The following is an 11789-nucleotide window of genomic DNA, read 5'->3' as shown; positions in this document are numbered from 1 at the left end:
AACAAAAATGGGAGCCTGTACGCTAAGGAACTCACTGCCAAGTGTCCTCTCTGGAGGTGGATGCAACGCTACGTATGGCATTCTTTATTTAGCTGCGAAATGAATGCAGCAGCAGTGCAGGGTTCACCTCTGGTTTGGGGACAGGCAGGACTTGAGCCAGTGGCCCTGTTACACACCAAGACACATGGTCATCTAGCTTAGTCCCAGTTGCTGTCCCACCAGCATGCCTTACCCGATCTGGGTAGCCGCGTTTTGGGAGGTGAGATCTGTCTTTGTGCAGGCATGCTCTGTGCTCTTTTTCCCAACATACAGCCACCTGCAACAGAAAGTGGATTAAGATCACCCCCTTTACTGGTCTTTTTCCTAGAACCAGCCGTTGGAGGACTCTTAATCCATGAGGGTGAAGCTGCAGAGAATGGAATGCACTTACAGGTTTATTTCACTGTCTAATATATTATTCAGTGCTCTTAAGTAAAAATACCTGTTTATTGTAGTGACAGGGAATTGTTTGAAACATAACACTGCCAGAGGATTCCCACATTCATTTTTATTCCTTCTTTTGCTGCAGGCTTCCACATAACTTCCACTACAGCCATAGACTGTAGCATGCTTTGTTTTTTCCCAGGCTTCAAGCACTCATTTGGAAACAGGCACAAACTGTTCTACAAATGATTCACCTGCAACAGGGTTAAGCAAAAACAGGCCACTAGGTGATAGTGGTACCTTCAGAAGGAGAATCTCCTATGTTATGAAGTGCTAGGCTCGCTTTGACTCTTGGTCCAGATCTATCACAGGCTGAACTGCAGTGTGGCCTTCGGCGACTCCCTTCATGCAACTCTCAGGGTTGTAGTTTCTCATTTCTGAAATGGAAATAGCAACGTTTCTTGTGTTCACACAAGAGGACATGAAGATAAATGCATTAGCATTTAGAAGGCATTTAGAGAGGAGCAGAGGCTCATATAATTATGTAGATAGACTGCATCAGGCAAATATAATGAACTGATTGGAAGGATGGAGTCAGGCAGTCGTAGCCCACAGTTATTCCACCTCAATGGGACACAAAGTAGGAGGATACTACCCTCCACCTTCAATCTCGGTGAAGAGGTAACTTATTTTTAGCATTCCCCTGCAGGTTCACACTGAAGGAAAACACGGACTTCAGACTCTCCACTCCTTACTGACCACTGCTCAAGTTAGCAGGAGGGAAGGGGAGAAGCAGCATTATGGTTCCATGTGCCAGCCACCATATGACAGGGCATGTGAAAAGACGTGACATAGGTTTACCAGTCAGCATCCCAAATCCCTGGGAGTATAGACCTCTATCAGCCTACGTACTCGGCTTGGACCACTGTTCCTCCTCACACAAGACTGTCCTTGGAAAACGATTGCCTCCCTTACTCTGCCTATGACTACATTGTTATCTTTCCTGAAAATTAAGAGTCACAATGTTTTCTCACACTTGGGAGATGCACTAAGTCTGTACTTAACACTGCATGTTATGTAAGACAGGGATATATTCTGGTTCACACTGAAGCTGGGAAACTGGGTACAGAGACCATACTCAGAATCTCTGGGAGTCTTGCTCCTTCCTGGGAGAAGCAACTCAAGAGGACCACTAACAGTTCCCTTTATATTTGCAGGACGAAATGTAGAACCCAAAGGGAAGAAAAGACACTGGCTGCCAGCTTTGTGAAGGAACCTGTGTTTCTGAGCCTGTCTTGGAAAATTTGACATGCGGTATGTTCCTGTTGGTGATGTTAAACATGAGAGGGACTTCAACTGCCACGTGCTAGGATGAGTTATAGTGACATTTTATCTATCACACACCCCTCCCCTACCAAAACATGCCAGGGCAGTACTTTGTAGTTCACAGACAGTGGTGTCTCACAGATTCTGAGCCGGTGCAAAGCCTGTTGAAATCAAAAGACTTCATTAGTTTTGAGGTCAGCTGCTAATACCTTACTGGTGTGTGGCAAACAGGGACTGTAGAGAGCATGGAGAGACATAGGACGGGGAAGGAGAAAGTGTATGGTCAAGGAACTGTTAAAATCAGATGATTCACATAAAAAGCTATCTGAAAATACAAAACAGCATCTATGTCCTGAACACTGATCATACAGAGAAGAAATATAAGGTCAGCATTCAGTTCACTTACGTGTAGCTTTAGAAGTAAGCTGCTGATGATAAGTCTCCTTTTACTCTGCCAGTGTAATGAAGAGTGAAATACTTCCCTAGCAGCTGAGTCCTTCCACCTTCTTCCAAGCTGTGAGTCCTCTTTCTTGCCTACGATCACAGTAAGCTGTCAGAATACACAGAGCACAAATAGCTGTGAGGAGCTACACACACCCATCAAGGCAGATGGCCTTTTCTTGAGATGTGGCCCCAGCTGGTTCAGTTGAGCTCAGGCTCTCCAACTGCACTGCAACTACAATGACTTATATCAAAGATTGATAGCAAGCAAGTTCACGTGACTGTCAGAAAAACCTGTTCATGCTGTCTTGGACATTAAGAGAAATCCCATTCTGCTTTTTGCAGTCCCTTTATTTGACTCTCTTTATACAGCAGCACAGCAGGAGGCCAAGATCTCCCCCATCTCATGCAGTATGCTTGATATTCCAATATTGCAGGTTATATTCTGGCTTATACATACATTGGTTTAAATGGAAGAGGCACACATATATAGGAAAGAAAAATTAGGTAATAGGGTACTTCAGTGCTGCTGTGAACATTCATGTAGTTGCATCATGTTTTGGCTAGGTGGCTCCTGATGAAAAATGATACATGCTGAGGAGGCAAATGATTCATGTGTGTTAAGTTCCAAGCAAAGTACCTCTTCTCCATAGCTATATTATTTCCATGAATATACTTTGAAACCTGTTGTAAGAAACTTTATTCTTTTTTTGATTCTATATAAATTTTCAAGATATCTCTCGGCAAACAACGGAGTCACTAAGTCATAGAAACACTTGCTGTAGAAGCAGTGCACCTTTTTGCATAGCCAACGGGAAGGAGTCTTCAGGTGTGGACACAACTGTTTTCCCAGAGGAGGAATCCATAGTCAAAGAAGAACCAGCACATCCAAGGAGAATGCTGGGCTGGCAAGAAGAAAACAGATGAGAAAAAAGACACTATTAAACAAGAATTGCAGGAGTCTAGGAGTGAAGAGGTTTCACTGCCAGAAAAATCATCAGTTAAACCCCTTGTAGTTCCTCATGAAGAGCCATTTGTAGAAAGGGGGAGTCACTACTAGATTGCATTATTAAAGAATCTCCCACAAAAGATGTGACTTATTTTCTCACTCAACTCCATGGCTCTCTATTCAAGATATATCCAGGTTTTGGTACTGAGAAACAGTTTTCTGGAGAAGATAATTTGAACTTGGCTAGTAAAACTCCCAGTCCAGAAGTAGTCATGGTAAGATTTCATGCTGCTTGAATGGAGGCTTGAATGATGAAAATACCTTTCTCTGATAAAGCAGTAGTAGTGCTTTAAATAACATGCATATTGCAATATTTTATATGAGTGCTGGGCCTCCCAGATGTATAATATAAAAGAGAAGTGTTAAGAATATCAAATGCAGGTGCTGAGTTGTGCCTTGAATTAACTGAGTAATGAATGTAGGGGGCAGTGCACTTTCATTGAAGTTCCTATTCAGATTACAAATAATTAAAATTTTCAATTTTAATTAATTTTAAATTAAATTATTACAATATTACAAATCATTACAGGTTACAAATTACACTCTTTTGGTACGCAGCCACTGGACAATGGATCGACCCTCCAAAAAACGGAGAGCGCGCAACAATAGTATATCATCTGATTCTTTGCATGAGAACATAGTGCATATACCCGGTCTGATACAGTCAAACAGAGAAGTGAAAAGAGGCATAAAGAACAGTGTAATACAGTACAACAAAAGAGGAAGTACTGAGAGAGTTTCCACCAAAATCTGTAAGCTGCTTTTTCCTATTTATAGCTTTCTAGCTTTTTCAGTTACAGAGATTGTAAGAAAAAAATTAAAACCAAACATTTAAAAATGGTGGCTCAAACTCTACTCCTGTTTATTATTAGTTTTATTATAGTGTCTAGGAAATTCAGTAAGAAGACTGTATGGCCTATTACTTAAGGTACTGTAGCATATTCTGACTGTCCCAGTCATTCAACAGACTAATTCAGTAGCATTTCAAGCATATTTTTTGCCTTCTACCTCTGTCTTCAGTGAGTAAAATCTCCCTTTTATCAGTCTTCTCAAAATTCAGTAAATAGAGCAAAGCATAGAGCACGGGAAGACTTTTATTTCTTACTGCTTTAATGTAAACATTTCTTTTTCTCTATTTCCTACAATCAAGTTGTTTGGCCAAGTTTAATTTAGATTTCTTGGTTTTTTAAATTCTTGCTTTAAGGTCAAAGATTACTGTAAGTTAGGCCAAAATCTGACAGTGACACTCTTCAGACTTTTCACTCCACTGGAGCTTGATGCAGGTGCAAGGCCTGTAGGCATTGTAGAAGGGTGGGCTCCTTCAGTTTCATCATTTCATAATGCTGGCCCACATTGACTTATCTTCACAGATGGAAAATTTCCACTGAAGTTCGTGAAAAAAGTTTGCATAAATTGAACAGAGGGTGTCATCTCTTGTTTTGCAATAGAAGAATGACACAACTCTACTAGTACTGTAACAGTATGGGTGAAGCTTACTCAAATTTATTCTCTGTTACCTTTCCACCTTCTCTGAAGAGATTACTGTCAAGCCATGTGACCTCTCATTTTTCTAATTAGTTGATGACAGAATGTGGTTGTCCTCCCAGGAAAAGCCAAAAGCTGAAAAGGACTTCTTACTCCAGCATTCTGAGATATCACTTGCACTCAGTAAGAATATAAGCAAGGAGATAGAAGCAATAAAGGGATTCTCTCCACTTATAGAACACGAAGCCCCTGTCCAAGTCCTTATGAAGCATCCTCAGATATGTGTGGAACAAAATATTCCAATTACCATTTGGAAAAATTATGATTTTGGGAGACAGTTATGAACTTCAGAGGGGCCATCAAGGAGCTAGAGTAGGCTCAGCAAGAACAAACTCAAATCATGGATCTTCAGTGTGATGATGTGGTTTTGGAGAAGGTTAAAGATAGGGGAAAACTACTGCTTAATGAAGGGAATTTAGGTCTAGCTGTTGTGACTACAAGGATGAAGTGAAATCAGAAGAAACAGCCAACAGAGATTATTGATTCTTACTATGAAACCATTCTCTGAAGACCAGTTTTAAAGAGTTAAAACCAAAAACTGTCCAGCAACAGCATTTGGGAAAAAACTGTAAACAAGTTAAAGAAGGATACTGAAGATCAAAGTGAAACAAAAGGCACATTCACAAAGGAGAAAAATGAGGCTAAGAGTTGGCTGATAGTCATGCAGCCAACTTTATTCAGTGTTATCAAATGTCTTGAGGATGCTGAGACTGGAAAAAAAAAAGCCCTTCTGAAGCATGTGGAAGAACTTAAATCTGCATATTATCTCCTTCAAATAAAGGATGAGGCAGAAGTGAAGACCAGGTTTAGGAGACAGTGCTTGGAGATGGATCATACCATACGCAAGAAAGACAAAAAGATATGGGAACTGCAGCATCTCAGAAAAAAGCAGAAACATGAGGCCAAGACTGTAACTTCAGCCTTGCATGTGCTAAGGGATGAAAAGGAGAATACACAGAAATGGCTCCTATCCTTGCAAACAAAATTCCAGGGAGAAAAGGATGGCAGGCTGGCAGAAATTCAACAGCTGCGATCCAAATATAACAAGTTGGCTGCTCAGCTTCAAATCCTGCAAGCAGAATTTGAAAACGAACAAGCTGAGATGAAGAAAATGCAACAGCAGATTTGTGAGTTCAGAAGAGAGAACCAAAAGCTGCAGCAACAGAGGATGAAAGACCAAGAACAAAACCGCATCCTGCAGCTTGAAACTGCCAGATGGAAAAAGAGATATGATAAAGTCAGATAATCACAGACAGCTAAGGTATAATTCAGACTGATACAACGCTGTAAGCATCATAAGTATCTGTAATGGATAGAGTTCCTAGTTGCCATGTGCAGCAGTTCCCCTTCCCTTCTCAGGGCAAACTTCCACTGACTCAAGCTGAGGGTTCTGACCAAGAAGTTGAGAACCAGGAAAGTATATAAATTTGTGTTTCTCTTCAAGAACATAAGCGAAGGAGTGCTGTCTTAACTTTAAAGTCCTTTACTGGACTTGAGTCCCAGTGTGGAATTTTGTCTTACACAGATATTTATGCAATCATCTAATTTCAAGTAGTGATCAAACACTTTGCAATTTATTATTTGAAATAAATGCGGGAATAAAAAGTTATGATAATGGTCTTTTTTTTCAGTTCTTCAAGGGGAAAAGTAATTGAAGGATCGGAATGTAAATGGTCCAAAGTTTGACACCTTATGTCTTTCTTCAACTTTGCAGAAGCTTCTAGACACACTTTTCACAGAATGGTTTGGGTTGGACGGGACCTTTAAAGATCTAGTTTTGTCTGTATCTTCCCTGAGTTGGGGAGGTTCAAGACTGGACACAGTATTCTAGATGCACTCTAACACTGATTAGAGAGGTAACAGTCACTCGCCTTGATCTGCTGCCTGTGTTCCTCTTGATATAGCCCAGGATGCTCTTGGGCTTTCTTACTGCCAGGGTACACTGCTGGCTCATGGCAGCTTAGCGTCTACAATGGCCCACCCAGGTCCTTCTCAGCAGAAGCTCTCCCCAGCCAGTCAGTCCCCAGCCTGCTCTGTTGATGGGGCTGTTCCTTTCCTGGTGCGGGACTCTTGTCTCTTTTGAATTTCGTAAGGTTCCTGTTGGCTCATTCCTGCAGCTTGCCTATGTCCCTCAGGGTGGCAGCCCTGCACTCAAGCGTATCTCCTAGGCCCCAACCACCACCCCACCACCTGATTTGGTGCCACCTGCAAACCCTGTAAGTACTTTTGCCCCCTCCAAATCATTGATAAAAATATTAAAATGGACAGGTCCTGTGACAGACCTCTGCAGTATTCCCCTTGTTACTGGCATCCAGGTAGACTGTGAGGCTCCTGAGAGCCAGCAGATTACTGCTGGGCTGATAATGACTGTTGGCTAGACAACAGAGGTGAGCCATATCTGATTAATAAACCCCCATACCCTCACCCATTCCCCATGAAAGAGTTCAGGGAAGTTGACCTCTCTGGCATTTCCAGCTAGGTTTCAACCAATAGACAAGGATTAGTAGATAAACATAATTAAATGGACATGATGAATCTTTAGTCTAGTACCACCAAAAACACAAACTCACTTTGACTCTCAGGCTAAATTTTCCTGCAGAATTTAAAAATGTTGCACATACTATTTATTCTTTACATACAGTAATTTAACAGTTAAACTGTTTAACTGTAACTCAAAAGATTTGATCTTTTACTTAAGATAGACAGGATAGTCTTATTAGGTTCTCTTTACTAGTGTCTCACAATTAAACCACTTAGATGCAATTGGGGAACTCTTCAGAAATCAGGACTCTCTCCAACTTTGTACTTTCCTAATTTTACAGTGTAGCACCCTCTTCTTTCATGAGAAAGATTAGACTTATGAATTCCACATCCACAATGACATAAATCTACCAAATAACCAGGCTATCACTGAATTAGTAGCAATAATTAAACTGCAGTATAAAAGTAGCTTTTTACCTTTCAGTGTCAACAACTTTGTTTCTGCTCTTCATGCAGAGGTAAGAAAAAATCTGGTGGCTAAAAATAATCTGTATGCTTTAAATTGTATATATTGCAAAACCATCATGCCAACCTTCAACCAAAGTGTTACAAAGAGTCCTAAGCTGGGCAACTTTGAACTAGACCAAAGGGAGCTCTGAAGTTCCTTTCCCATTGCCATCATAGGGAGCATACAGAACTCATAAATTGGACTAAGCAATCACGGTTAGCAATGACAAATCTATCTAGACTATTAGTTTTTCAGTTGATTCCTTCTGTTCCTCAGAAAAACATCTAATTAATTAGTCAAGCCCACGGAACACAATTTCTCCATGTATTTGTATCAGGTAGATCTCCAGAGAGCTAGCTCTCTTTTTCAGATAAAAGGAATCTGTGTGTCTTTGAGACAATTTTTCTGCAATAGGGTTACTAAAATTCCTTCCTGGAAAAAAAAAAATTGGGAAAGCCCTGACCTTCAAAGAACCTCCACAATTCAGGCTAAAATCTAGCAGATCTCATTAAGAGCTCCTGTGAACACTGGTTTGTCTCCTGTACTACCACCCCATCAGGAGCAGCCAACAGGACTCCCAGGGCTGAGGCTTGTGATATGAGTACTTTCTGCCTGCATCAATTTCAAAGAAGTTGATCCCCCAGAGTTATAATCAGTGGTGAGAGGGAAAGACACCACCTTGATAGCTCCAAGTGGGAGATTCTCATTGGAATCATTAACAACTGCCACATATAGTAACTGTTTGCCATTTTGAAAAGTACTATAGGAAGTAATAGGAAAAATTCTCAGAATTCCATATCCATAGAATTACTTCTCTAAACTACAAAAAGTAATTAAGAGATAAACCTTGATACAATTCTCTTGAAGTACAGGATTATCTCTTCTGATTTCAGCAGGCACTACAAAATATAGAAGGGTAGGAAATCACCAACTATTAGAAGAAAGTTTTACAGCTTTTGACACCTTCTGAAAAGCACAAAAAACTAGTCTTATCTATGAGCCCATGAAAAGTCTCAGCAAAAACAATGAGCTACCTTTTCGGTGTGATTAGGGGGGTTACTCGTCAGAACTACTGCATTGACCTGAAGAGAATCAGGAAGTAGTGCAGTTCTGGGCATATGGTGGCACTGCAAGCTATGGACAGCTATAGCAAAGTCCAGAGAAAAACAACTGAGGGGAAAAAAAAAATAGTATGTAAAATTCCAGGAAAGTTCAGGGATCCAGTGAAAAAGTGAACCTCCTGATTTTGCCAACAAAATTTCCCTCTACATTACAAACAAAATCCCTGTCCTAGTCAGATTATATTTCAGCTAGCTTTTTCCCCGAGACGACAAGACAAGTACACCATCCAAAACTGAGAAACAGGAAGCAGACAACAGGTTAGGACTGTATGTATGACACTGCTCCTAACAGCGCTTTGCTGAATCCACTTCTCATAGAAGCCACTGAGTAAATGCTGAAGAGGCAGTCCAATAGATTCTTAAACACTTTGCCATGCCAAAAGCAAGTATTAATGCAGAAATAAGAAGTCTCCCTATATGTACATAAACAACTATTTGCCTTTTGCTGGTATCTTAGAAAAAGAAACACACATCTGGGAGAATCATTGAAGGCGTTCAAAATGGAAACTGGAAACACGAGGTAAACTTTATTTATAGTCCACAGACTTTAAGAATGCTCACCCTTTTTGTAGTACATGAAACTGAAGGCATTTTTCCTAGTAACAGTTTTACCTGTAATTTCTAACTGAAAAGCTTTTTTAAATACAAAGATACAATGCTTGTACACAACTGTGATCCCATGCAGAATTCCCATGGGCAACGTGAACACCTAGTGAACTTGTTTCTCAGAATTAGCATCCAACATAGGAGATGTCAAATCTAGAAGTTATAATAATGGCAATTATTGTCAACACTTATTTTGTTATGTCTGTGAATACACACACACAGCAGTCTGCACAAAAAAAAAATCTCTGCAGCTTGCTTCAGTTATTCATACAGTCTTTCCTTTCGGATTATAAATTGTCTAATATGGGTAGAGGACTTAGCACAAAAGAACTGCAGCCTAATAGGCTTTTAGGCACAGCTGTAATATTGCAGTCAGTCTGGGCTCAGTGTTTTGCTAAAACTAGTCAAGGTATCTCAATTATTTTCACACACACTTTTAATTAACACCTTTCTGTGCCCCCACCACATGCAAACTCAGTAAGAGCACCACACAGGTTAATTAATTAGTAACATCAGGATCAGTTAACTCAGATGGAAAAGCAGCACATAAAGAACATAGCCACTGCTTAGAAGACACAGAATGTTTCAGATCCTACAGTGCTAAATAGAAAACCTCCTATAGCATGCTAGTATTCTCTCTTATTTCCCCCAAGAAAAAAATATTTGGCTGCTTTCCCCCCCCACAAAAAAAACCCCACAAAACAACCAAACCATGACTAGGTTAAGTCAAACAGGTTTGGCCAAAGATTATTATGTTAAACAAATTTAAAGACCTTTGCAGAAAAAAGTAATATTGTATCATTGGGTGGCTATTATCTGACTAGAAACTTTTATCTGTAGCAACGGATGTTCTTCAGTTTTCATAGCCACACTTCATCTTCAGTCAATACTTAACAGCATTTCAGTAACATTTTCAGCATGTTAAAAATATGATTAAGATAAAACTTAGCTAGAAACATAACTTTTGATAATTTTTTGTGTAATTTGCAGGTTCAAAATCAAATGAATGAAAATAATGTGGAAAACGAAAGACTACAGTTACCATTGCCATCACAGCAAGCTGCATACAGACAAATGACAAATTAACAACTTCCCCTCTCTCGTCAGCCACCCAAACACAGGGTTCACAGTCTGTCTTTGCAAACTAGAGCTGGCAAAATATGGAATGTGACTTAACACTACTCATGTTTCTTTGTACCCTGTATGCAAATTGACAAATTAACTGTGGGAGAAGAGAAAGCTTGGAGGCTGGTTTTGGCCTTGGTAGTTTCGCTGAATGTTTTGATTGTGGGATTTGGGAAGGCTTTCCATCTTAATATGCCTTACATTTCATTTAACAAAAGATCCACTGAGATAAAGGTAACTTACCACTTTCATATACATTGCCTATCACACTTTGGGAAACTTTTTAAACTAAACCATTAAATATGACTCAAAACCACTTATTCTAAAGAACTGCAGATTTTGATAGCACCTCTGTTTCAGTAACATGCTTTATCCTTGCTCTTTCCAGAAGCACATTAGTCTGCTCTGCAGAAAAAAAAATACAAACCAAAAAAACAAACCCAGAAAAACCTCATCAGTTGGATTTTACTCCTCCCCTCACAGTACGTTAACAAAACCAAACACGAATGCCTTTCCCGGCATTACAAGCAACCCAAGCTCAAGGCACAGCCTCTGACGCTGCCAAGTGCGGAAGGCATGCTGTCAGAGAAGCGGCCCTGCCCTCCCACACCTACCCCGTCCACCTGTCGCGGCCACGACCGCCTCGACAGCCGCCCCACACAGACACAGGCAGCACTTCCCACAGGCAGACTAAAGCCGTCCCACCGCGTTTCGCACAAGCGGCACGGCCCGCACCCTCTCTGCCCAGGGCGCTGAGGGAAGCCGCGCGAACCCTCCGGCGCGAACGCCCCCCAGCCCCAGCGCGACCGCTCGGGCGCTGAAGGCCACCACTAACCCTTCCCGAGCCATTACCAAACCCCAGGCCGAGCTACCCGGCCGTGATTCACCTCAGGCGGGGCACCCGCCCGGGCCCCCACCACAACCAGCCCAGGGGCCCCTGCGCAAGGCGAACACGGGCGGGAAGCCCCGCACTTGCGCACTGCGTGGCGAGGGACACCGCTCCCTCCCGCCCCCTTTTGAGCAGGAAGCGAAGGCCAGCCCCGACCTGGGAAACGGAAGGGGCGGTGCATGCACGCGGAGGGCCACGTGTTAAGCTCACGTGACCGCCCTGCCTCCTCCCCGGCGGAGCCACGTCCGCTGCGGCGCGGTGGGTGGGGCGGCCGGGGGCGCGGCCGGGGCGGGAGCAGATGGAGGCCGTCGCCGC

The sequence above is a fragment of the Gymnogyps californianus genome, chromosome 2 (genome assembly GCF_018139145.2).
Source record: "Gymnogyps californianus isolate 813 chromosome 2, ASM1813914v2, whole genome shotgun sequence".
Lineage (NCBI taxonomy): Eukaryota > Metazoa > Chordata > Aves > Accipitriformes > Cathartidae > Gymnogyps > Gymnogyps californianus.
The sequence above is the reverse complement of the archived record's forward strand: the minus strand, read 5'-3'. Positions refer to the sequence as shown.